Source organism: Dromiciops gliroides, chromosome 1 (assembly GCF_019393635.1).
Source record: "Dromiciops gliroides isolate mDroGli1 chromosome 1, mDroGli1.pri, whole genome shotgun sequence".
NCBI lineage: Eukaryota > Metazoa > Chordata > Mammalia > Microbiotheria > Microbiotheriidae > Dromiciops > Dromiciops gliroides.
In genome coordinates, this window is record NC_057861.1 from 27,675,393 (window position 1) to 27,699,803 (window position 24,411).

Sequence of the window (24,411 nt, forward strand, 5' to 3'; positions counted from 1 at the left end):
CTTTCTTTCTTTCTTTCTTTCTTTCTTTCTTTCTTTCTTTCTTTCTTTTTTTGTTTTTTGCAGGGCGATGAAGGTTAAGTGACTTGCCCAGGGTCACACAGCTAGTAAGTGTCAAGTGTCTGAGTCTGGATTTGAACTCAGGTCTTCCTGAATCCAGGACCAGTACTTTATCTACTGCGCCACCCAGCTGCCCCTAGTCACGCTCCTTTCATTCCTACAACATGCACCTCAGTTTCCATTTTCCTCTTCAGGCATCATAAAGATAGGAAACTTTTAGTGGAGGCATAGATAGCATGTGCATCAATTTGCAGATGATACAAAGATGGAAGGTGTAGCTAAGGTGCTGGAACACAGGAGGATTCAAAGATACCTCAGTGCGTTAGGTCTAAAAAAGCAGAATATGTTGGGATAAATAGAAATTCTTAGAATTATGTTTAAAAAATCACCATCATAGGGGCAGCTAGGTGATGCAGCGGATAGAGCACCGGCCCTAGAGTCAGGAATACCTGAGTTCAAATCCGGCCTCAGACACTTAACACTAGCTGTGTGACCCTGGGCAAGTCACTTAACCCCAATTGCCTCACTTAAAAAAAAAAAGTCACCATCACAAGTACAAGATGCTGACTTGTGTGATAGGCATCTTGATATATTGGCTAGAATTCTGGATCTGGAGATATGAAGGACCTGAGTTTGAAACCTCCCTCAGATATACCACCTCTATGTCTCTAGACAAGCCATGGAAAGTTTCCATGCCTTAGTTTCCTTCCCCATAAAATCAAGATAATATCCATTGCACTTACCTCATGAGATTATTCAAATGAGAAAAATAATACAGTTTGAGCCTTGAAAATCTGAAAGCACTTGAAATATCATCATTATTTTACAATTTGAAAAAGATGTAGGGTTTTTAAATGGACTGCATGTTTAGCATTATTCATTAGTATCATATGGGGGCCAAGAGAGCAGCTGGCTGCACTCTTGGGCTGAATTAGGAGAGGCCAGGTCTAGAGGTGACAGCTCCTCTGCCCGTTACCTTTGTCAGACCACACCTGGGATGTTGTGTTTATTTTCTGTGTGATCCATTTCAGGAGGAACATTGATAACCCTTAAACCTCAGGTGAAGAATCCCTTGTCTCATATAAAAGCCTTCGCTGATACTTCCATCCATGTCTTGACGTTCTAGAACACTTGGAGCAGTACTCCCCCCTCATGTGGAGCTCAAGGCTTGTCTTCAGTCTTTAGCATGGCTTTAATGAGTTTCCTGCTTTGTTCTTTCTCACAGTGATGTGAATGATTTTTTAAAAGTTTCTCTCTAAATAGCAATTTTCACTCTTGGATCTATAGTTTCTTCCATGGCCCTTTATTACCTTTACTGACATTTACAGTTAACTGAGAGACTGGTGTCCTCTGTAAGCTCTATTTACAGGTGTATTGACTGAGCCTTTCTTGTGGCTATCCAATAATAATTGGAAGTATTGAGCCAATTTTTGTCTAGTGGTGACTTGAATTTCATTACTTTAATTCACTAATTTTTTCCCCATAACAGAGAGATGTAGTTGCTGCTCTTTTTGTTTTATTTTTGAGTGAGGGCCTGGCTTACTTCCAAAGGCTATTGTCTGTACCAGTAAATCCCTAACTTTTTTTTTTTTTTTTTAGGCAATGGGGGTTAAGTGACTTGCCCAGAGTCACACAGCTAGTAAGTGTCAAGTGTCTGAGGCCGGATTTGAACTCAGGTACTCCTGAATCCAGGGCCGGTGCTTTAACCACTGTGCCATCTAGCTGCCCCAATCCCTAACTTTTTAAACCTTTTGACTTATATGATTTGATGACATCCCTTTAAAAATGCTTAATGACATGTCAGGATTGGTGTAATCAGCATTCTACCAGTCAGAAATCCAGGACCCTGGTAATAGGTGCTAATTATGACCCTGACACACTTTAATTCCAAAGTGCTATCAGAGTCCTCAAAGAAAGATTAGAACATAGAATTTTAGAGTTGAAAGGTACTAGATATTCTGGCCCATATCACTTTACAAATGAATCTGAGGTATGAAGAGGTCCAGTGAGTCAGCAAGCAGCTATTAATCAGTTACTTGGTGCCAGGCACATATACAAGAATCGAAGTAAAAAAGTTCCTGTCCTCACTGATCTTACTTTCTGCTTGGGGGAAACAGTGTGTGAGAAATGTATGACAGTGCAAAATGTACACCAGGTAATTGGGGAGGTCTGGCATTTGAAGAGGATAAACAAAGCTCTCCTATGGCTCTCGAGCAGTGGTTTGAATGGAAGTAGTTATTAGATAAGGAAGAGGTGAGGAGGAGTGCATTGAAGACAGGGGGCAGTCTCTGCAAAGGCCTAGAGAGGTCAAGCTTGCCCACTTTTTGCAGCTGTAACACTCCTGAGCGGAGTCTGAACAAGATTAAATGTAACTGGAAAAGATTTAGTAAATAAAAATACAGTGCAACATAGATGATATTTATTTATGGTTTTCTAAGTCACTATGCAATCAGCAGGGATCCATTTCTACTGCCGCAAATAGTTTAGTTTAGCTATAGAGTATAGAGTTGGCAGTGGGGTGTGTGGGCCTAGATCTGAAAAAGCAGGCGGGAGCCCAAACATGAAGGGCTTTAAGTGCCCAGTAGGGATTTGTATTTGATCCTAGAAGCAAGAGGGGCCTACTGGAACTTTCTGAACAGGGGCATAGCACTTTGGCAAGAGGGCGAGATCTGGGGGTCTAGAGACTCGTAACAATAAGGAGACTATTGCAGTAGTCCAGACAGGAGATAGTAGTGTGATGGCCTTGTGAGTAGAGAAAACAGGAAATGTATTAGAGCTGCTGTGGAGATAAAATTCACAAGAGATTAGATTTGGTAGATGAGGGAAGAATGAAGCGTGGAGGACGATTGCGACCCTGGATGACTTGCAGGAGGGTGATGGTGAGCTCCACAGAAATAGGGAAGTGGAAGAAGTACGACGTTGTGGGGAAGGGAAACAGGAAAGGAAGAGATGATATTGGAGGGGCTTTTAAAAAGTAGTATTTTATTTTTTTAATTAATACATTTTTAACATTAATTTTTATAAAATATTGAGTTCCACATTTTTCTTCCTTTCTCCCTCCCCTCCCTTCATCCTAAAATGGTAAGCAATTTGATATAGGTTATTTAGGTGCAGTCATATAAAACACTGCCATATTAGTCATGTTGTGAAAGAAGAAACAGACAAGAAGGAAAAAAACCCACACATACAACAAGAATAATGAAAGTGAAAATAGTATGCTTCTATCGGCATTCAGCAACCCTCAGTTCTTTCTCTGAATGTGGATGGTATCATGAGTCCTTTGGAATTGTCTTGGATCATTGTATTGCTGAAAGGAGCTACGTCATTCTTTTTTTGGGGGGGGGTGAGGCAATTGGGGTTAAGTGACTTGCCCAGGGTCACACAGCTTGTAAGTGATGGTAATACCTTTGGGCATTTAGTGGTGTATCCACAGTATCTTTAATGATTTGATATTTAAGAAACTGAATTACTGCTGACATACTTTGTTTTTTTTCTGTTACATTCATTTCTTAACAGACTTGTACTCAATTTCCCATATAATTGCCACATTTTGTTTTTTTTAAATCCTGTCTGAGGTCATATTTGAACTCAGGTCCTTCTGAATCCAGGGCTGGTGCTCTATCCACAACGCCACCTAACCGCCCCTAAAGTCATTCTTAGTTGATCTTCACACAGTGTTGCTGTTACTTTGTACAGTGTTTTGCTGGTCCTGCTCATGTCTTTCCAGGTTTTTCTGAGAGTGTCCTGCCCATCATTTCATATAGCACAACAGTATTCCTTCATGATCTTATACCACTTCCCTAATTGATGGGCATTCCCTCAATTTCCAATTTTTTGATACACAAACATTGCCCCTAGGCAATGTCTTGACATGTACTAGCTATATGACCCTGGACAAGTCACTTAACCCTCATTGCCCTGCCAAAAAAATTATTATATGGCATAGTTTGGGATAAATATTTAAAAAGGGAATCATCAGGGGCAGCTAGGTGGTGCAGTGGATAGAGCACCGGCCCTGGAGTCAGGAGTACCTGAGTTCAAATCCGGCCTCAGACATTTAACACACACTTACTAGCTGTGTGACCCTGGGCAAGTCACTTAACCCCAATTGCCTCAACCCCCCCCCCCCAAAAAAAAAGGGAATCATCTGTTCAGTACCTTACCCATTGAACTTAGTATTCCAACATGATGCTGTAAGGAATAATGTAAACTTGTTATGAACCTGTTTGGGATAAGCCTTTTGGTTGCCAATGTAGTGTCATCTACTGTGTCTTTTTTTTCTTTTTCTTTTTTTGGTGAGGCAACTGGGGTTAAGTGACTTGCCCAGGGTCACATAGCTAGTAAGTGTCAAGTGTCTAAGGTCAGATTTGAACTCAGGTCCTCCTGAATCCAGGGCTGGTGCTTTATCCACTGTGCCACCTAGCTGCCCCTAGGCAATGTATTTTAAACTTGTCTTCTTGACTATGAGTACAGTATCCTATCTACTCCACCACCTAGCTGCCTCCTTGTTACTGTGGTTAAACAATCCATCTCTTGTGACCAGCCTAAATGATGAGCCTCCTGGAACATCAATAGGCCGGTTTTCAAAGGACAGATAAACAGCTATCTTTGTGCTATATTTGAAGCTTTTCTAGTTTGGTAGCAAGCATCAGGGATTGTGGGCTTCAGGAATAGCTTTTGAGAACTCAGGGATATTGATATTGCCATGCCACAGTGAAGCATCAGAGTAGGAGAAGGTTCTTCACCTTTTTTGTTTAATATACTCTTTGGCAATCTGGTGCAGCCCATGGTCGCCTTCTCGGATTATTGGTTTTATGTACATGAAAGAAAACATATAGAATTACAAAAGAAACCATTTATATTGAAATACTCTTATCAAAAATTTTTTTAAGAATCAAATTCAGGGACCCGAGATTAAGAATCATGACTTAAGTGGAGATTCAGTACATACAAATAACATATCAATCACTGTGAAGTGGTCAAATTGCAAAGGTTCTAAGCTTTTCTCTTTTTAAAGGTTTTTAAATTAGGTTATTGTCGATAATTTTGAGTGAAGTTACATATTTTTGTTAAAGCCATGAAAGGATGACAAGAGCCTCAATAATTGTCCTCCCTGATATATTCAGAGTAATTTGTATTATGGGATCCCAGGCTCCCCTGCTTGGAAAGGTCTATTCTCCAAGGGCCTTTATCAAACTGTATGCTTTAGAAGTCCTAGTCAAAAATCAAGAATACTTCAAAACTGAAGTAATTTTGACTAGACGGTAATACCTTTGGGCATTTAGTGATGTATCCACAGTATCTTTAATGATTCGATATTTAAGAAACTGAATTACTGCTGACATACTTTGTTTTTTTTCTGTTACATTCATTTCTTAACAGACTTGTACTCAATTTCCCATATAATTGCCACATTTTGTTTTTTTTAAATCCCATTTGGCAAATATGTATTTTTTTTTTTTGCTTAATTAGGTACATCATGAATCTTTGATCAAAAGGACATTGATTCTTAATGTTTAGCCCTAATTATCATTACCTGACCCAGATTTAAGGACAGCTAGGTTGTCAGGTGGGTAGAATGCCAGGCCTGGAGTCAGGAAGACCTGAGTTCAAATGTGACCTCAGAAACTTCCTAGCTGTGTGACCCTTGAGCAAGTCACAACCCTGTTGGTCTCAGTTTCCTCATCTTAGGTCCTGAAGAGTTGGACAAGACTGAAACAGCTGAATTCTGCGCATCTATGACATTTGAATTTGAAATAGAGCTGAGGTAAAAACGAAAACAGACCAAAAAACAAGAGACCATAGGTCAGAATACAAGTTTTGTAGGAATTCATCCCTGCCGTCACCCCCACACAACATAAGGCCTGAAAGCAAATTGAGTTTTGGTGGTCTTCCTGCTGTTTCATGACTTGAATTTGAGTTTCAGTACATAGTCTCTGCAGAATTTCAGATTAGTAAAGTGGTGAGAGGAACATAGCCTATTCTAGAAAATATCTACTGATGAAGTTAAAATGACCTCTCATGGTTTCAAGAAGTCATTATTATATAATTAGCAAAGAGGAAGAGCCTTTGGGAACCAGGAAGGAAGATCATCTTTAAGTTACAAATTTGTTTTGCATTTTTATCCTGAAGCATGAGAAGGGAGTCTGGTGGTGCTCACTCCTTATTTCTTCTACTTGGAGTGTTGAACTGACCGCTGAAATCTTAAATGTCATAAAATGGAGAGAGCATGTGTGTGTGTGTATGTATGTATGTATACATGCATACACACATATAAGGAAAGCTTATAAATCTTGGCTTCTAGCGGTATTACATAATTTCTTTTAAAAAGTGATTGGGGGGCAGCTAGGTGGCACAGTGGATAGAGCACCAGCCCTGGAGTCAGGAGGACCTGAGTTCAAATCTGGCCTCAGACACTTAACAATTACTAGCTGTGTGACCCTAGGCAAGTCACTTAACCCCAATTGCCTCACCTCCCCCCCCCAAAAAAAAAGTCAATCAAAAAGTGATCGTTAGGGGCAGCTAGGTGGCGTGGATAGAGCACCGGCCCTGGAGTCAGGAGTACCTGAGTTCAAATCCGGCCTCAGACACTTAACACTTACTAGCTGTGTGATCCTGGGCAAGTCACTTAACCCCAATTGCCTCACTAAAAAACAAAAACAAAAAAACACACACACACAAAAGAAAAAGTGATCGTTAAAATTAAGTAGCATGCAGCTATGGTGAAAACATTTTACTTTAGCACCCCTTCTCTCACAAAATATTTATTAAGGCCCTTTGATCTTAATTCTAAGGGTCATTTAATTAAAGTATCCAAATCATTTGTCACATTATATTGCTTCAGTAGTTCTTGTGCTAAATTAAGATCTTGGTGTATGTCTAGTAAATCTCTTAGTCAGAAAGGTACTATTCACAATATCCCTATATTCCTATGTAAAATCCATCGTCTTCAATGCGAGAGGATCTCTCACCTATTTTTTTTTTAAGTGAGACAGTTGGGGTTAAGTGACTTGCCCAGGGTCACACAGCTAGTAAGTGTTAAGTGTCTGAGGCCGGATTTGAACTCAGGTCCTCCTGACTCCAGGGCCAGTGCTCTATCCATTGCACCCCTCTCCTATTTTTTAAAAGGTATAATTTGGCTGTAGCTCAGGCATAGGTAAGGCTTCTTGGAAGCCTTTAAAGCTGTCCACATGCCCTGGTCAGTGTAGATCAGGCAGACTGAGCCAGGTGGTGGGGTGTATTCTAGTCAGGTTCTCAATTCTTACACAATCTCTCTGCTTATTGTGTCCATAGGGTTGTCATCTGGGAAGAAGAGAAGCCTGGCCCTTTCCTAATTCAGTTTTGGGCTGGGCCACGGCAAGGACTTAGTCCCTGCCCTGGATGTCTGCTAACGTGAAAATGATGAGGCTTCCAGCCTTTTGGCGACTGCCTTGTAGGAATTCTGAAGTTTTCTTCATTACAGACAAGGCCTCCTCAAGACCCAGATACCAAGTTTCAGCTATTGAGTTTTCAAGAGTGGAATTGGATTTATGCTCTGTATATTTAAAACTAAAGCAAATTGATAGATGATAAAACAAGAACAAGAACAAGAACAAGAACAAGCACTTTTCCCTTTTGCTTTCTGTATTTTCAGGTGTTTGAGGTCTTTTATCACATATCTGGTAGTAATTCATGACCAAAAGCCCTTAGGGCCTTTGTGTATTATGGTCCACCAGCCCTGAAATTCAGCTGTCCCTTTTGAAAGATAACAGGCCTTTAGGCAGTGTTCACCCCATTGTCAAATCCTCTGCTTGTAGTAGGTGTTCAATAAATCTTTGGTTGATTGCTGATAGCAATTAGAAAAGATTGTGTGATCCTAATTATTTTCAAAGCTGTTTTTCCAGTTGTCCAACCTATATTTAAGTTTGCGCTGGGTGGCACAGTGGATAGAGCAATGTGCTTGGAATCAGGAAGACTCATCTTCATGAGTTCAAATCCAGCCTCAGAGAACTCGCTAGCTGTGTGGCCCTGGACAAGTCACTTAACCCTGTTTTCCTCAGTTCTTCATCTGTGAAATGAGCTGGAGCAGGAAATGGCAAACCACTCTAGTATCTTTGCCAAGAAAACCCCAAATGGGGTCATAAAGAGTCAAATGTGACTGAAAAATTACTCAACAACAAATATCTAAGTTATCATAGTTAGTTTCTTTCTTCATGCTATTTGAAAGGCCAAGAGTATTAGTGAAATCATTTTAAAGGTTTTTCTGAAAATTAATTCTTTGACTCTCCTGGCAGGACTTTAGACTGGGATTCCTAGTCGTTTCTAGTATAAATTCACTCACAAAGATCCACTTTATATAAAAATGAACTGAAAAGTGAGCATAAATGTTTATGGCACATAGAACACATCATAGTTGTGGTTCTTAACCAGAAAGTGCTTTGTGTCTTATGTTATGGTGTCGAACAATTTCTCAGCTGCTAAAAGAGAAACACAGGATAGAATCTTTGGAAAAGAGGAAGAAAACCAGCAGGCTGAATGATGAAACTAGTGGCATGTCATACATTGACACTGAAGTCCTATTAGATGCTGAGGCTTTTTTTTTTAAGTGCCTTCATTTTGAAAGACCTCTCATAAAAATCGGAAGTGCTCCATGGAGCACTGGAAGGAAAGTCAAATCCATGTGATGAAAACTCTTTCCAAATAAAACCCCAGAAAAGGAACCTTAAAGAAAGCAAAATAAAAGGGAAAAAGGGTCCCCAGATCCATGGTCAGAAATGAAAGAGTGAAACTTTTAGCCACCTCTTTGTTTCACTCTCAACTCTGAATTTATTCACTTGTGCTCATGAATATTCTGGGTTACCAATGGATAGAACCTGCAGTTTGTGTTTTAGCAGCAAAAAAAAATTTGGATGCCATTATCTTAATACTTCTTTTTCTGTGGAGAGGGCACTTCAAGAAGATCCTTTTTAATATTTAATTTCAAGATGTTTGTCCTTTCTAAACATGTGCTTTCTAGACTTTTTTGAGTTGTCATTACATTGTTCTGATTTACTTACATCCTTTCCCACCTTCTCCTGAAAAGTGCGATTTGGCATGGTTTTGTTTTGTTTTGTTTTTCACATTAAAGTGACCTTAAATAAATTTTGTTTGGAGAATTTCGTTACCTCTTTTAAGGAAAATGGGAACTATGTTTGGTGGGGCATCTCTCAAACCTGAATTGGGAGTTGTTCCTCCAATTTATCATTTAGGAATTGTTATAGGTGAGCCAGGAATTTTTGCTGTCCCTTACCATTTCTAACCCCCTCACTTTTCCTCTGACTTCGTGTGAGTGTGCATGTGCATGTGTGAGAGAGAGTGTGTGTGTGTGTGTGTTTCTGCTATACATAGTATAGGGACTTGGGATCCATTATAGTAGATTCCATTATAAGTAGTGAGTAAAAGGAAACAAATGAAAAATTAAGATTTTCCATTTTCTATGTGGCAGTAGGTGCAAGGTGAGGGATGGAAAAAATATCCTTAGATCTTAGGCACAGTATAGTTGGACACCAAATGTCTACAAATATCATAGGATCATAGTTCTTTAGAATTGGAAGGGACCTTGAAAATGTAGTTTAATGCCTTCATTTTTTAAGGCCCACAGAAGTTGATTTGCTCAAGGTTACAAAGATAGTTAAGTGGCAAAATGAAGATTTGAACTCCAGTCTTTTGACTCCTGCAGGGCTTTCCAACCTCCCCTCAACACCCAACTCAAAAAAATATCACCACCAAGCTTCCCTTTTACATATCCAGGTTTGACCCTGAAAATAAAAGCAAATGCTTAAAGAATAGACTTTTTGAGTAGAATATATACAACTCTTATTATGTGGAGCATTGTTATATCTATATAATGTCCAGATAATCGTTCCTTGTAGCACTGGCATAAAAAAGCATAATTACATACAAATTCCCAAACCTATACTTTTCTACCTGACCTTAAATCACATAGTCCAATTTATTACCAGAAGGAAAAGCTTTCTCAGTGTTTCTGCCCTAGTTGTCCCGGCTTCCCTTTACCCCTATAGGTGATGGGGAATAGTCCTAAATGTCCAAGCTCAAATTGGATCTCAGTTTATTCCCCTCAGAGATTGATCTTGTTTCTGGATTCTTCCCCTCTTTCTTCATGTTTTTTTCAAGGCCTAGTATGGTGAACTGCTACCACAGCCATCTTGTGAAATTCTGATGAATAAAAGGATATTTTTTCCATCCCCAAGACCTCCTGCACCTATGGTCTATTCTCAGTTGATATTTTTTAAAACTCTAGCCATTGTTTTAACTTCTTGTTTTGTTTTGGGTTTGTTTGTTTGTGTTTTTTTTTTTGGTGAGGCAATTGGGGTCAGGTGACTCGCCCAGGGTCACACAGCTGGTAAGTGTAAAGTGTCTGAGGTCAGATTTGAACTCAGGTCCTCCTGAATCCAGGGCCTGTGCTTTATCCACTGTGCCACCTAGCTGCCCCTGGCTGCCCCTGTTTTAATAAGTTCTTAGTGAGTTCTTGCCTAACTAATACATTTGGACAACAAAGAATGACATGCATTTATGAAAGAGAGAGCCATAATCTTCTCATTTCCACAATGCAAAATAGTAGGTTTGTTGGATTATTGATTAATTAATTGAAGCACCACGAAGTGAAAATATCAGATTTCTGAGCAGAGAAACAGAGAAGTCAGAGTCACTGACTAATTCAGGCTGGCCCTTTCCCATTAGGCTGTGGGCCGTTATTGTGCTTAGGACTGCTCTCTCTCTTATGCGCTCATGTGTCCTTTAAGTTCTTCAGGCACATCACCAGTCACCAGGGACATGAAAAAGAAGAAATAACCTATCATGATTGACCAGAATTTCATAGATTGGAGGAGGGAAAATCCTTTTCTTTATCCCATCTCCTGGAAATAGATGATGAAAAGTAGCAGATTCATAACCCATCTACCCAACTTCTGTGAGTGATTTAGAAATCGAAGTCCCAGCCATGGTTGTTTTGTTGTGGCACATACTATGAGGGGTTCATGTGATTTGTTCCTTATAAACATTGAACTTAGGCATTTCGGTTCAGATCTTTTGTTTTACAGATGAGTAAATGGAGGTCCAGACAAATTAAGCGCTTTGCCCAAAGTCACACAGATAGGAAGTAGCAGAGCCAGGATTCCCACCTAGGGCCTTGGTCACCAAGTTCACTTTCTACCCCACCAAGCCCCTCTCTTATGGAGGTTCTTAACCTCAAGTCCACTGACCCCTGAGAGGCCCATGGGTGGATTTCAGAGGGATCTGTGGACTTCGATGGAAAACAAAATTACATCTTTATTTTTATTCACCTCTAACTGAAATTTAGCATTTCTTTTGATTTGTAAAAACATTATTATGAGAAGTGGTCCATAGACTTCACCAGACTCCTGAAAGGAACATAATGCACAAAAAGGTTAAGGTTTCTGCTCTATTATCCGATGCTGGCAAAAGCTAATGGATTGGCTTTAAGAAAGTGTTTGAAATGGTAACAGAAAAAAGAGAAAACTCTCACTACCTATACTTCTAACAGCTCTTCTCACTTATCTCTGGGCTTACAGGCACTTTGGGGCTTAATTTAAACATGCCCCACCCTGCCAAGTCTAGTAGGAAAGTCAAGTTTGGGAGTTCCAATTCTGAATTTCATACCACATTTGTTACTGTCGTATGTCAGTATACCTTTGTACTCTTGATACTCTGGTACTGTTAAGTCGGTGTGCTTTTTTTGTGCATGGAAGAAAGAGTCATAAAAGGTGGTGGCCTACAGTGGCTATTTGTAGCCTCCCTATGGAATATTGGGCACAGATAGCTCAGGTGACTGATAGAAAAATGAATAAAACATTTTTTAAAATGTACACATACAGGGGCAGCTAGGTGGCGCAGTGGATAGAGCACCGGCCCTGGAGTCAGGAGGACCTGAGTTCAAATCCAGCCTCAGACACTTAACACTTACTAGCTGTGTGACCCTGGGCAAGTCACTTAACCCCAATTGCCTCACTTAAAAAAAAAAAATGTACACATACAGATATGGAAATGAAATCCCTGACGAGTCTTAGCACATATAGAGAGGTGATTTAGAATTTAGATGTTTAAACTTCTAGACAATAAGAAACTCGGAGGTAGATGCAGTTAGACTTTTCATTGCCATCCTTATTGTTAAGTGCAAATCAACAGAGCTGATCTGTCCAATAAAGAAAGCTGAACTCATCCTCTTTTGGGAAGGCGTGGAGGCAGAACAGACAAAGGATGCTATGAGGCTAGGTGGAGAGACCTGCATCTGTGTCATAATCTCCCATAAGTAAATGGCAATCACCATATTAGTGATGACTCGTGTAAGCATCGCTTCTGAGGGTGAGCCTTGATGACTGTCTTTGGCTATACTTAATTAGATTATCATTTAGTATGAACAGATTCTTGTTTACATGAAGGATGTAATATGCTTGTAGGTACTATTGGAGCCAAGAAAAACTCTCCATTACGAATGGTAAATGGGGCAGCTAGGTGATGCAGTGGATAAAGCACTGGTCCTGGATTCTGGAGGACCTGAGTTCAAATATGGCCTCAGACACTTGACACCAGCTGTGTGACTTAACACTTAACACTCATTGCCCTGCAAAAAAAAAAAAAAAAGAATGGTAAATAACAGTTTAAATTATTTCTTGTTGAGGGTTAGGAAGGGCCTGTCTATTTTTATACTTCATGGTTTCCATGGATGACATCAGAGTATATCTTTACCTGAAAAAAACCCAAACATATAACTTAAGTTCTTAGAGACCAAATTCATTTTTGAATATTTATATTTGGGGAAAAGGATGCAGGAAGACTTACGAGAGTTTGACAATATGACTTCAGGTACTACCAATGAACTCGAGAATAATTACAAGAATGAGGTATTTTTTTTATCCTAAGAATATTTTTTAAAAATTGTGTTCCCATGAAAGCCTGCCACCGTCTTTCAGTGATGCTTTGAGAAGAAGTTTGCTTTGGATTTTTTGAACCGTGGGAAGAAAAAAATGCTACTAAAATACTGACTTGGTTATTCACATTACTGAAAGGTTTTTTTTCTTTACTATTTTTCTTGATGCCTTTTAAAAAAATAGTCATTTCTTACCCTCCCTAACATTTCCTTAAACAAGCACAGTTAAAAAAAAACAACCAAGAAAGCAGCCATGTCTGATACCCTACATAACATTTTTCACTCTTAATTTTCCATCTTTCTGTCAGATAAGGGGATGTATGTTTTATCCTCAATTCTTTGGAGATTCTAAGATTGTTCACTGTAATTTATCTGAGTTTAGCCACCTGTTAGTATTGTTTTCATTTACATTATTGAAGAATTTGTTGTCTTTATAATTTTCATGGTTCTGATTTCTTCACTCTGCATCAGCTGATACAAGTCTTCGTATGTTTCTCTGAGTTCATTATATTCATTGGTTCTTATGGAGTAGTAGGATTCAGTTATATTCATATGCCATAATTTATTGTCATTCCCCAGTTGAAGGGCGTTGACTTTGTTTCCACTTTTGGGTTTTTTTGCTACCCCAAAGAATCCTTCCTTCTTTGAATCCTTTTTGATATATGGGTCTTTTCTTTCTGTTGTTGAACTGTGGGACTCATCCCATTTCTGATGCTTACTGTGTGCATCTGAGACTTGGTTTCCTTATCTATAAATAAGGACAGTAACTTCACCTTTGTCACAGATCAAATGAGATCATGTTAGTAAAGTGCTTTGCAAACATTAAGGCACTATATAAATATTAGCTATTATTACTATTAGTGGGATTGCTCAGTCAACTAAGACTTTGCAATTTAAAAATGTTCAAGGTATACCTAGCCCACACTAAAATAAGATTATTCTTGCTTTTTTAAAAAAGTAAGTAGGCTTCTTTAGTCTGCAAAGACAACAGGTACTTCTGAAAGATTTATTTTTTACTAAAATTTTAGGCTGCCATCTCCTTTCTCCGCCAAAAATAACAGCCCCCTACACATGCTTGCTCACTTTTGGTAACACTCCAGGAGCTGTTTTCAGGAAAAGGTTAGAGTGAGGGAAAGTGTATTTCCTGCTGACCATCAGTGTTTCACTAAGACAGCTGAATCCTGTGCCCATACCTGTGCCAGTTTCTTTGGCCATCTGCTATCAGCATGGATTAGTTAAAAATCATACAACAGGAGGAGGGAAGGGAAATAAGGTGGTTGGACCTACTTTTCCTTCCCTACGAAGCTGATGCCTTCTCTGCCAGCTGGATAATACAAAATCTCAGATCTTTACTGGAGAACAACTGAACATGGAAATATGCAAGTCCCATTTTAAACAAAGTCCCATTTGGTCCACTTTCATTATTATAAAATCCATGAGATTTATTTTCCATAGATATAACCATTTGGTGCTTTATAGCTTGATGTTGTTATTCAGTCATTTTTCATTTTTCAGTTTTTTGGTTTTTTTTTTTTGTCTGGCTCTTCATGACCCCATTTGGAGTTTTCATGGCAAAGATACTGGAATGGTTTGCCATTTCCTTCTCTGGCTTGTTTTATAGAAGAGGAAATTGAGACAGAGTTGAGTGACTTACCCAGGGTAACACAGCTAGTAAGTGTCTGAAGCCAGATTTGAACTGAGGAAGATGAGCCTTCCTGACTCCAGGACTGACTCTCTATCCACTGTGCCACTTAGCTGCTGTTGTACATAGGAAGAAAAATCCTAGTGTCATCCTCCCAATAAACACCTATGGTCTTTCTTTGACCTGGTGCATCCTCATTGAGAACAGATATTGTGTTGATTAGTCTGTCCTATTTAATGGTTCCAGGACAGTCATCAGCTGTATTCTGTGGGCTGCTGTCATTTCAATAAATTAACTTGAAGTTCTCTCCACCAAAAGATAATTTATCCACCTGTCTTTAGAAGATTTGGCATCTATGACTATCTCCTACAAATCAGTGGTGCAGGAAGTCAGTTAGTTGGCACATTGTCCTCTAATAATTTTATCGTAGATTCCTCTGGTCTCTTAATATGAAGTCTGAAGGAAGAAATGAAATCTTTCTATTCGAGCCTGGGGCAAGGACATTGGCTCAGTTAATGAGGTGACAGACTGGAAACAAGCTCTAAATTCAATGCACTAATCATATTACATGTAATTCATATAAATGGGGTGCTTTATAATACACATGGCTGACTGAGATTGCAGCAAGCCCAGCCTGAGCCAGCAGATTGCCCTTCTGTGCTACATGCTTCAGTGTCTAACAGTCCTGATGCTGCTGTTCTGTAGAGCTCTGTGCGGGGAGAACCCTGCAATTTTTTCCTGGGAAGTCAGTGACTGTTGAGTCCAATTATAGAAGGAAGAGGTGGTTCTCTTAATACCAGTATGCATATTTCTACCTCCCTTAAGCTTCTTTGCTTAAAAAGGAACACTGGACCAACCTTAGGTCATTGGTGGAGGGAGCAGAGCTCAATGAACCACTGTTACAATGCCTTGGTGTTTTATGGCCGGCAGGCTCTCTCATTCCAGAAGCTTACTTTACCTGGAGTAAAGGATCAGCAAGGATTTTCATGACACATTTGGCCCCTGTGAAATGATTTAGGGGAAGGTGTTCCTTATTTTGCTTTATAGGTAGAGAAATGGAGGCATAGAGTTTAGATTACGGCTTAAGCATTCAAGTAGTTCATTGGCAGAACTGTACTGAGAAGCTGGTTTTTTAGTCGATGGCTCTACTTTTAGGTCAGTATTTCATCTTAAGAGAATACTTTCATGCATTTTCTGTTATGTTTTTTTATAAGGAGATAGTACCAAACTTACATGGTTAATAGCAAATAATTGCTTTCTCCTAGAAAAATTATGCATGTTCCCTTTCCCCAAAACTGGATTCCTAGGAAAAGCTGAGCTTCAAGGCCTGCCTTCTGCAGTCTTCCACTGCCTTCCACCACCTAGTCACAGTGACTCCTGCTTCACTTGTTGGTTCAGAAAATTGGGACAAAGGTCTTCCCAGGCAACTAAGATTCCAGAAAAAAAAAAAAAAAAGGAAATGGGTCAGGGGCTAGACAAAGGCTGGATCTTCTTTCTTATTAAATATGAGGTGGCCTTGATGAACACCCAACTAAAGCATCAAATTAAATTGTTTGGTATGTAGGTAGAATGTACCGTCTAGGCATTCAAGCTTAGGTCATACTGGTAAAATGAATTAATTGGTATGCAGTGGTAGATTAACTACTGAATAGCTCTACAGTTTCAGAAAGCACCAGGGGCTTCTGTGGGCTGATGTTCAAAACCGAATCTCTATAGCCTGCAGAGGAAATGGGCATGTTGTTTTAAAAATCAGTTCATTGTCTGCTTTCCTTACAGTATTCTGTTACTTAAATGTGGAGTATTTATATTTTCTTTCATTTAAAGGAATTTGGGGGCATAGTAAGCCTTAGAATATTTAGTGTGCAGGTCAAAATCCCATTACAACAACTTCTATATCAATAAATAGATTTCTATAATTTGACTGATTATAGTTTATTTCAAATACTCATCAATATGGCAACTTTATAGTATGATAAAAGAATTTAAGCAGCCCTTTGCAGTTTACTATATCAGTATTTGACCCAGATGGGAATTTCATATATTCTTAGTTTTTGTAAAATGCCAAGTTACATAATTTTGAAAAGTTGCCATTGACATCTATGTGTGTGTATGTATATACACATAGACATATATAAATTAAAATGTTCATTTCTTGAATATCTTTGTGCACTGCTCTGACTTAGACATTTCCTAAATATATACCTATGTGGTAGACCAAAATGTATTCAGAGTCACTTCAGTAGATCCAGTATTTCTCGGAGATAGATTATGCCCTGTTATTTAGGCTTTCTGAAAAGGGTTTCCTTGCCAGCTTTTGGAAAATCTTATTCATGTTGGATGGGACATAGACTTAAGGTGTCTAGTTAGTTCAGAAGACAGATATGTATGTCTAGTACAGTTTAGTGTATCTAACTTCAATACAGATTCACTCTATTTTATTCTTACAGAAACAATTTAGAGAAACTTCTAGAAATCAGTATGAAACCTTTCACAAATGTCAGTCATTTGCCAGTTCTTTGCTTTTGCTTCCGCATTTTTAGGTTTGAACTATCATAAGAAATGGTACCAAAAGGGAAGAAATCTATGTGTTATGGCCTTAGGAATACTTTATCTTGAAGTAATATAATCCAGACAGGGGCATCTGACATACAAGTGTTAGATATACAGGCACAAGAGTTTGAAGGCAGGGAGAAAATGGGTGAAGTACCAGTGGTTTAGCCTTTCTAGATATTTCAGGAACAGAGAGATAAAATTATATACAAGGAGTGATCTAGATGGTTCACTGCTGTTCAGAGGACAGTAAAAAGAACCATAGGGATTTGGGATCTACCAGGAAGAGTTAGGTTGGTTTGGTGGGTTTTATTTTATGGAAAACTCTTAGAAATCCAGTGTGGGATTAGAAATGATACAAAAGTATAATCTGTTATATCATAAACACCAGAAAATTATGCCATCAGCTTATATAGATTGTATAGCTTTACAAAGATGAAACACTATTAGTAGCCATCACAAGAGACGAGGGGTGTCATTTATTGGTACTAAGACAAGCACTCAAAAGAACATTTTGCTAGGGTCATGATGATATAGTGTTACTTCCCTGCCTTGGTCCTTGACTTGTAGTAGGTGAAAGTTGCAAAAAGATAACTTCTGTCATTGGAAAGGTAACATCGTTTTAGCTGGCTGGTTAGTTTTCCTAAGCATTTGGTATTTGCAGCATGAGGGAGACCGATGGATTTGCATTCTAAAATGAAATTGTTTGGTTTTTATAGTAGAATCCACGCACTAGACAAAGCTTCTGGGGGAGTTTTAGTCAAGCATTGCTTCATGTGAGTGGAGGTTGGAGAAAGAGAGAGACAGATTGAGGTAAAACAGTCAATAATTTTTTACATTTCTTGGATGTAGTTGCTCAGCTAATATCATTAGTTAACATTTTTTGAATTCTTGTTGGATAATACCCAGGGTCCTGACCTTGGGCTAGTAAGTCTCATTGATTGATGTCCTTTACATTATAGTCATTTCAACCCCTCCCATCCCCTTATTGGGTCTTCCCTTTGACAAAGAAAAATGATTTAGTAAAATAACAGATACAATTATATATAATAATCTATTCTGTCCAAGTGCTCTCCTGCCTCTGAGCTGTGAGGTAGGGAGCTTTATTATTTCTGCTCTGAGTCCTTCATTGTTTTCTTTTACTCTGAGTTTACATTTCAGTGATTGTGTGTGTGTGTATATATATATAGGTATATATTGTATATATTATCTTAGTTCTTTATTTTGCCCTCCATCAATTCATCCATATTTGCCCATGTTTTTCTCTACCCAAAATTTCTCTGAATCCCTCACATTCCCCCCCTTTTTAAAAACACTATATATTACCAGTCCATTACATTCTTCTACTATAAATTTTCAGCCATTCTTCAAAAAATAGACATCCATTTATTCAATTATTTGCCACCACAAATAATGCCACTATGAATATTAGGGTAGATCTTTGTTTCTGTCTGTGACTTTCTTGGGTATATGTCCAGTGGTGGGATCCTTGGGTCAAATGGGGTTGATTTTTCTTTCTGAGACAGTGAGGGGTTAAGTGACTTGCCCAGGGTCACACAGCTTAGTAAGTATCAAGTGTCTGAAGCCAGATTTGAACTCAGGTCCTCCTGAGTCCAGGGCTTTATCCACTGTACCACCTAGCTGCCCCAGAGGTTGACATTTTAGTTACTTTTCTTCCATAATTCCAAATTGATTTCCAGAATGAATGAACTTCACAGCACCACCAGCTGTGCCTCATGGTGCTGATTTTCCTGTAGAGTCACACAACTAGTAATGGACAGAGCTGTGGTTCATTCCCAGGTCCTCCTGCCTCCAAGTTCAGGGCTTTTCCCACTGAACGTGCTGCACTCCGTTATAGGGCCAGAGTTTAGAACTGATCTCCATGAGCTTAGAATGAAAAGACTGATAAAAGCTGATTACAGGAAGTGCTTCAGGACTTGGAACAAGCCTTTAACCTTATCTGGACCTCACTTTCCTCACCTGTAAAAGAAGGAATTTGGACTTGCTGACTTTTGATTTCCCTTCCAATTAAGGTCTAACATTACATCAGCCTATTGCATTGTCAGAGGTTTGTAGCTCCCAAAAGAGGAAGATTAGGCCCAAATTCTAAAACTAAATTCCTGAATAAAACTTATAATTTATAAAAATTAAGTGACCTTTTTTTTTCATTTTCCCTCTAGGTCTCTTTCTACTTTCTGCCTATTTTTTTCTATATACCTAAATCTTTTAAAAATTGTCATAGATGATTATTATATAGTTCACTTGGCTCTGCTTTCCTCACTTTATGCAGATATACTTATGCAGAGAATCACTAAATCTCTAAGCCGAAAGGAGACCATAGAAATCATTTAGTATATCCTGGCTTTAAATTGGAATTCTCGGTACAACACTCATGACAAGTGCTCATCCAACTTCTGCTTAAAGACTTCAAGTGGAAGGGGACTTGCCATCTCCAAAGGTGCCGTTGGGGACTTGGACAGCTCCAATTGTTAAGTTTTTCTTCGCATCACAGTGAAATGTGCTCTTTGGAAACTCCATCCAGTTGCTCTTTATTGAGCCCTTGGGAGCCAAGCAGAACAAATTTCATCTTTTTCTACATTACAGCCCTTTACATACTTGACCACAGTTAGCATGTGCTGTCTAAGTTTTCTCTATGCTAAACAGGTCTTAGTGTGGCATGGTCTTGTCTACTCACCATCCTCGTTAACTTCCTCTAGAGCTGTTCTCACAGTGTATTCATCCTAAAACTGTTGTTGAAGTCTGCTTTTAGTACAGCCTATATTCAAAAGCCCACTTGTATCTCGTTCTGAAGACTGGGGTTACAAATGATGGAAAAGTATACATTAATAGAATTGAGCATGATGCCAGAGCATCTTTAGTCTGATAGAAAGGTCACTGGATTTGGCCCTCTCTCTGCCACTTACTGTGATCCTGAGCCCCAGTGATTTTGTCAAATTTAGAAAAAATTGAACTCTGAATTTATTGCTTCGCTTGTAGACTTCAGCTTAGAGATCTCATATTAAGATGTTGTTTGACAATAAAAAATGAATTCATTATTGTGGAAATATGTGTCACCTAATATATCAATCACTGTGCTTTAATTTGGTAACATCTAGTTTATTGTCCAAATGACTTGGCCCCAGGAAATGTCATAAAAGATATCAGGATCATGTGTATTTGGAAAAAGAGGCAGGCTTCTTAGGTAGAGGGAACAGGGGAAAGCAGATGGACAACCCACCTGCTACACGGGTGTTCATGAAATTTTAAAAGTCCCAGAGGAAGGAAAGTCTCCAAGATGTCAAGTAGAGCTTCCAGTGAGGATTTATATAAGACTCCCACAGGCTAGAAGGTATAGAGTTGGAATCTGCAGTGCTGGAGGGAGTGCTGACAAGAGTGTGGAAGGAGCCCCTCTTCTGTTCCCGAGCCGTAAGAAGCTGTCTCACCAGGGAGGGAGGAGGGAAGAGAGACATGCTGGGAAGAGGCAAGGCTTCCCTCCTTTCCTCCCTCTGGGGGCCCATCTGAGGGTCCTGGGGTACGGGTCCCTTTCTTCAGATTGTTGCCTAGATGTTTGATGGAGTGAAGGGAGCCTGGATTCCCATTCAGAATGGGAATACTGGCTTTGTGATCTTGGGCAAGCTACTTCATCTCCAGGCCATGGTTTCCCCTCTGTTCACCGGAGAAGCTGGAGCAGGTGAAGCCAAGCATAGGGCAGGGCCCTGGGCCAGTGCTCAGGATTGGTTGAATTAAATCCTATCAGATCATGAATCCATTGAAATAAGACCAGATGCTTTCATTTGCTGCTCTGATAACGTTTTGTCAGAATCCTGGTAAGGGTATGGGGGAGTTAAGCCTTGTTTAGTTTTATCATAGTGGTGCCACACTGTTCCACTTTTGGGTCACGATGTTACATTTCCTCAAACATAGGAGGTTTAGACGTATTTATAAAATCTCTTTACAAGATAAATTTGTTGCAATATGATCACATCCTTAGATTATCATGTCACAAAGTAATCTTGTTATTCCTCTCACAGGATAATCTTCTAAGGCCTGAGAAAGAGCCATATTGCTGCTTCAGTTGTGTTAAAAAAACTCTTTCCAGGAATTGTTTCTGTGGTAGACTAGGGACATGTGTGCTGATTTCAGCCATCTTGTTGGCATTTCCATTGGTTAGAATGTCTTCCTCAAACTCACTGGCTCTGTTGTGGGAGCTTGGACAGCATGTGCCGTTTAAAATTCTTGCAATGGATTGGGAGAGCTATCCAAATAGAGAGACCCTGCATTGAAGTGATAGGCAGACCTTTAAAGAAGTCAGGTTACTGTTGGTACATTACTAGTTGGGAAGACCCTAGTTCAAATCCGACCTAAGATACTTCTTAGCTGTGTGACCCTGGGCAAGTCACTGCCTGCCTCAGTTTCCTCCTTCATAAAATGGGGATAATAATAGCATGATGTTAGCAGGAGATGATAAATGTAAATAATTTGCAAACCTTTAAGTGCTTTTTAAGTACTAGTTATTATCATTAAAAAGAAAAATTTTAATATTATTTTTGTATTTCCTTTATTCATTAATTTGTCAAGTGTTTATTGAATCCCTGTTACATGCATAGCACTGTGCTGCTTAGGATAGTGAACTGGGTGCTTTAAAAAAGAAACATAAGACATGGTTCTTGTTGTCTGGGTACTTATAATCTAGTTTAGAAACCCTTAATTTAATGTATAGCCTTATGAGATTAGGTGCCACGATGGAATTGAGAGACAAGGGAAATCAATGTGGACTAGTCTGTTTGACCAAGGCCTTGGGAGGGAGGTGGTTTGAGCTGGAATTGAAGGAGTAAGATTTATACAGGCAACAGTATTCTGGGCAGAGTGGGCGGAGGAGGCCCAAATGGAGAGAAATAGCAAGCACAGTATCTTGGTGTTGAGGCCAATCACAGCTTGTTCTGGTCTGGCAGGAAGGATGGCATGGACCAGTCAGTAAGTGAATGCTGGCTATGGAGACAGTGAATCAAGGATGAATTTAGAATCATGAAGCCAAAGGCGTTCACCTGGGCCACCATTTTGACCCAAGTTGACAAGTGAATGACCAAAGCAAGATTACCTACTATACCAAAATCATGGAGAATTGATGACTGAACACTGGTGAAAAGATATTTTACAGAGAGAACTAGGAAGTGTTGATGTTATTACATGTTCACATATTTAAATATTAACTTTCCCTAGTTCTTCCACTGGAACATCATCAAGTGAGGATGGACTTCCCTCTCCCTGAGTTGACCAATGCATACTTTCTTCTCATCAGTCTGGAACCCACCTTGACTATGTGTGTCAGGGGTCCTAGGCTTTCTACTGTCACGGTTGTCCTAGGGGCAGGGAACACCTCAGTTTGGGGTGGTTTTGGTCATTGGCAGAGAGCCAAGTCTGGAGGCCTCCCATACAGCTCTGATAGCTCTCATTGCCCCAACTCCCTGCCCTGGCACATCCCTCCTGCGTCCTTCAGATAGGCAAGAATACTAGCAGTCTAACAGTTCTGTCACTCTGTATAGGAAACTCAAAGGAGAGAAGGAAATCCTGTCAGGACCCAAATGTGTCTGCTCCCCTTTCATATGGGAACACTCGTAAAACTGAAGAGTGGTATGGTGTGTGCAGTGCTGAGCAGACTGGCCTGAATTCAGGTCCCAGCTCCGACGCTGGGTAGTCCTGGACAAGGAGGCAGCCTTTCTGAGCTTAGGTTTTCTCCTCTGTAACATAGGGAGAACACTTGCATTAACTACCTAACAGTGATTGTACAGCACTGTCTAAATGTCGCGTCCTCTGAGGTGTCTTCCATCTCCGATCCTCTTCTTCTTAGTGTAGGTGCCAGCAGCTCTCTGCTCCTAAGTCCCCTGTTAAATACCCTTGAAGTAGCCTCACCCTAAGGGAGGTCCTTGTAGAGCTGTCCAGATCCATCTGTTCCCCGCCACCCCACCCCAAGATGCTTTGATCTCCCTTTTCTGCTGAGAGATGGCTGACAGTGTAGAATGATTTGAGCTCCAGGAGGGCTTCTTTACCTTGTCTGTGTCCTGGACCCTTTGGGTATTACCTGATGAAGTCTATGGGCCCCTTCTCAATGATGCTTCTAAATGCACGAGATGAAATAGACGAGATTCCAAGGAAATCCATGATCAAAAATGAAAATGAAAAATGAAAAAAAAAATAGTTCACGGACCTTAGGTTAGAAACTCTTGAGAACAAAGTTTTATATAGTGAAGTATTTTTAAAATCTATTTGCAAGGTAAGGTCCTTTCCCAAATTTTGATACAATATTCAGGAATGAAAGTTATGAACGAAAGCATAGAAAGTATCACATTATTAGCAGTCAGGCTAAAGTCCTCCCTGTAGAAAAGGTGTTGGAAGAAGGAAATTTAAGCCATTTTTAGTTTGGACAGATATAATTTTGAAAATTGTATAAAGTAGTATAGAGTCAGGGTCTGATTTATTTGAGACAGATAAGAAATCTGCAGTTTGGCTTCAGTTCTGCTTCTGAGTTTGTATCCACTAAGTTAACCTGAAAAGTCTAAACAGAAGAGAATCTGTTGTTGAATACCAATAATAATATTATTCATTTTTTCCTCTCACTTATCCAACTACGGTTTGATTTAGATTGAAGTCTTGCTGACTTTTGTTCAAAGTCTGTTATGTTCCGTTCAGAGCATCTGTGATTCGGAATGTAAGAAATAGTAGAGAAAAATCTAGTCAGGTTTAAAATCTGATCAAACATTTGAATGGGATTCAGGATTTCCTGCCATTTACTGTCAGTGGATCAGTTTTGAAATAAACCTTGGAATAAATTTAGATTATCCTGACAGAATCACATAATGAATTGAATCAGTTAATGTACCGTACAGACTGGATAGTGTCATAATGTAATTCATCTATTTGAGCTTGAGTGATTCCAGGTTTGAAACACCACCCCTCTTTTGGTGAGCCAGAGCTTTTCTTTTTCATCATTGGTTCCAAATATATGCAGTGGTTTGTCCAAGGAACATGACCCAGCATTGCTTGAGATAGATGCCAATGGTACAATGGCAGAGAGTAGGGATCTGCATTTGTATTTCTTAAGATGCTTGTTCGCCTCATTGTGTTGCTTGAGCTTTGCCCGGTTTTCTAATCTGTTTCGTAGAATCTGAGTCAGGAGAGTTTCAACCTATAACTAACTGAGCAAGAGTCTCCTCTATAATGTACTTCACAAATAGTTATT

The 24,411-nt window shown here is 39.5% G+C and overlaps 1 protein-coding gene and 1 long non-coding RNA gene across 8 annotated transcripts in view; both read left to right on the top strand.

Moving 5' to 3' along the window:
- HECTD4 (HECT domain E3 ubiquitin protein ligase 4) overlaps positions 1 to 24,411 on the top strand; it is a 171,890-nt gene that overhangs the window by 16,252 nt on the left and 131,227 nt on the right. The gene's annotated exons all lie outside the window — the stretch shown is intronic.
- On the top strand, positions 5,604 to 7,895 carry LOC122729606. The gene is made up of 2 exons (XR_006353343.1): positions 5,604 to 5,824; positions 7,351 to 7,895. It is a non-coding gene; the product is annotated as an uncharacterized LOC122729606 (long non-coding RNA).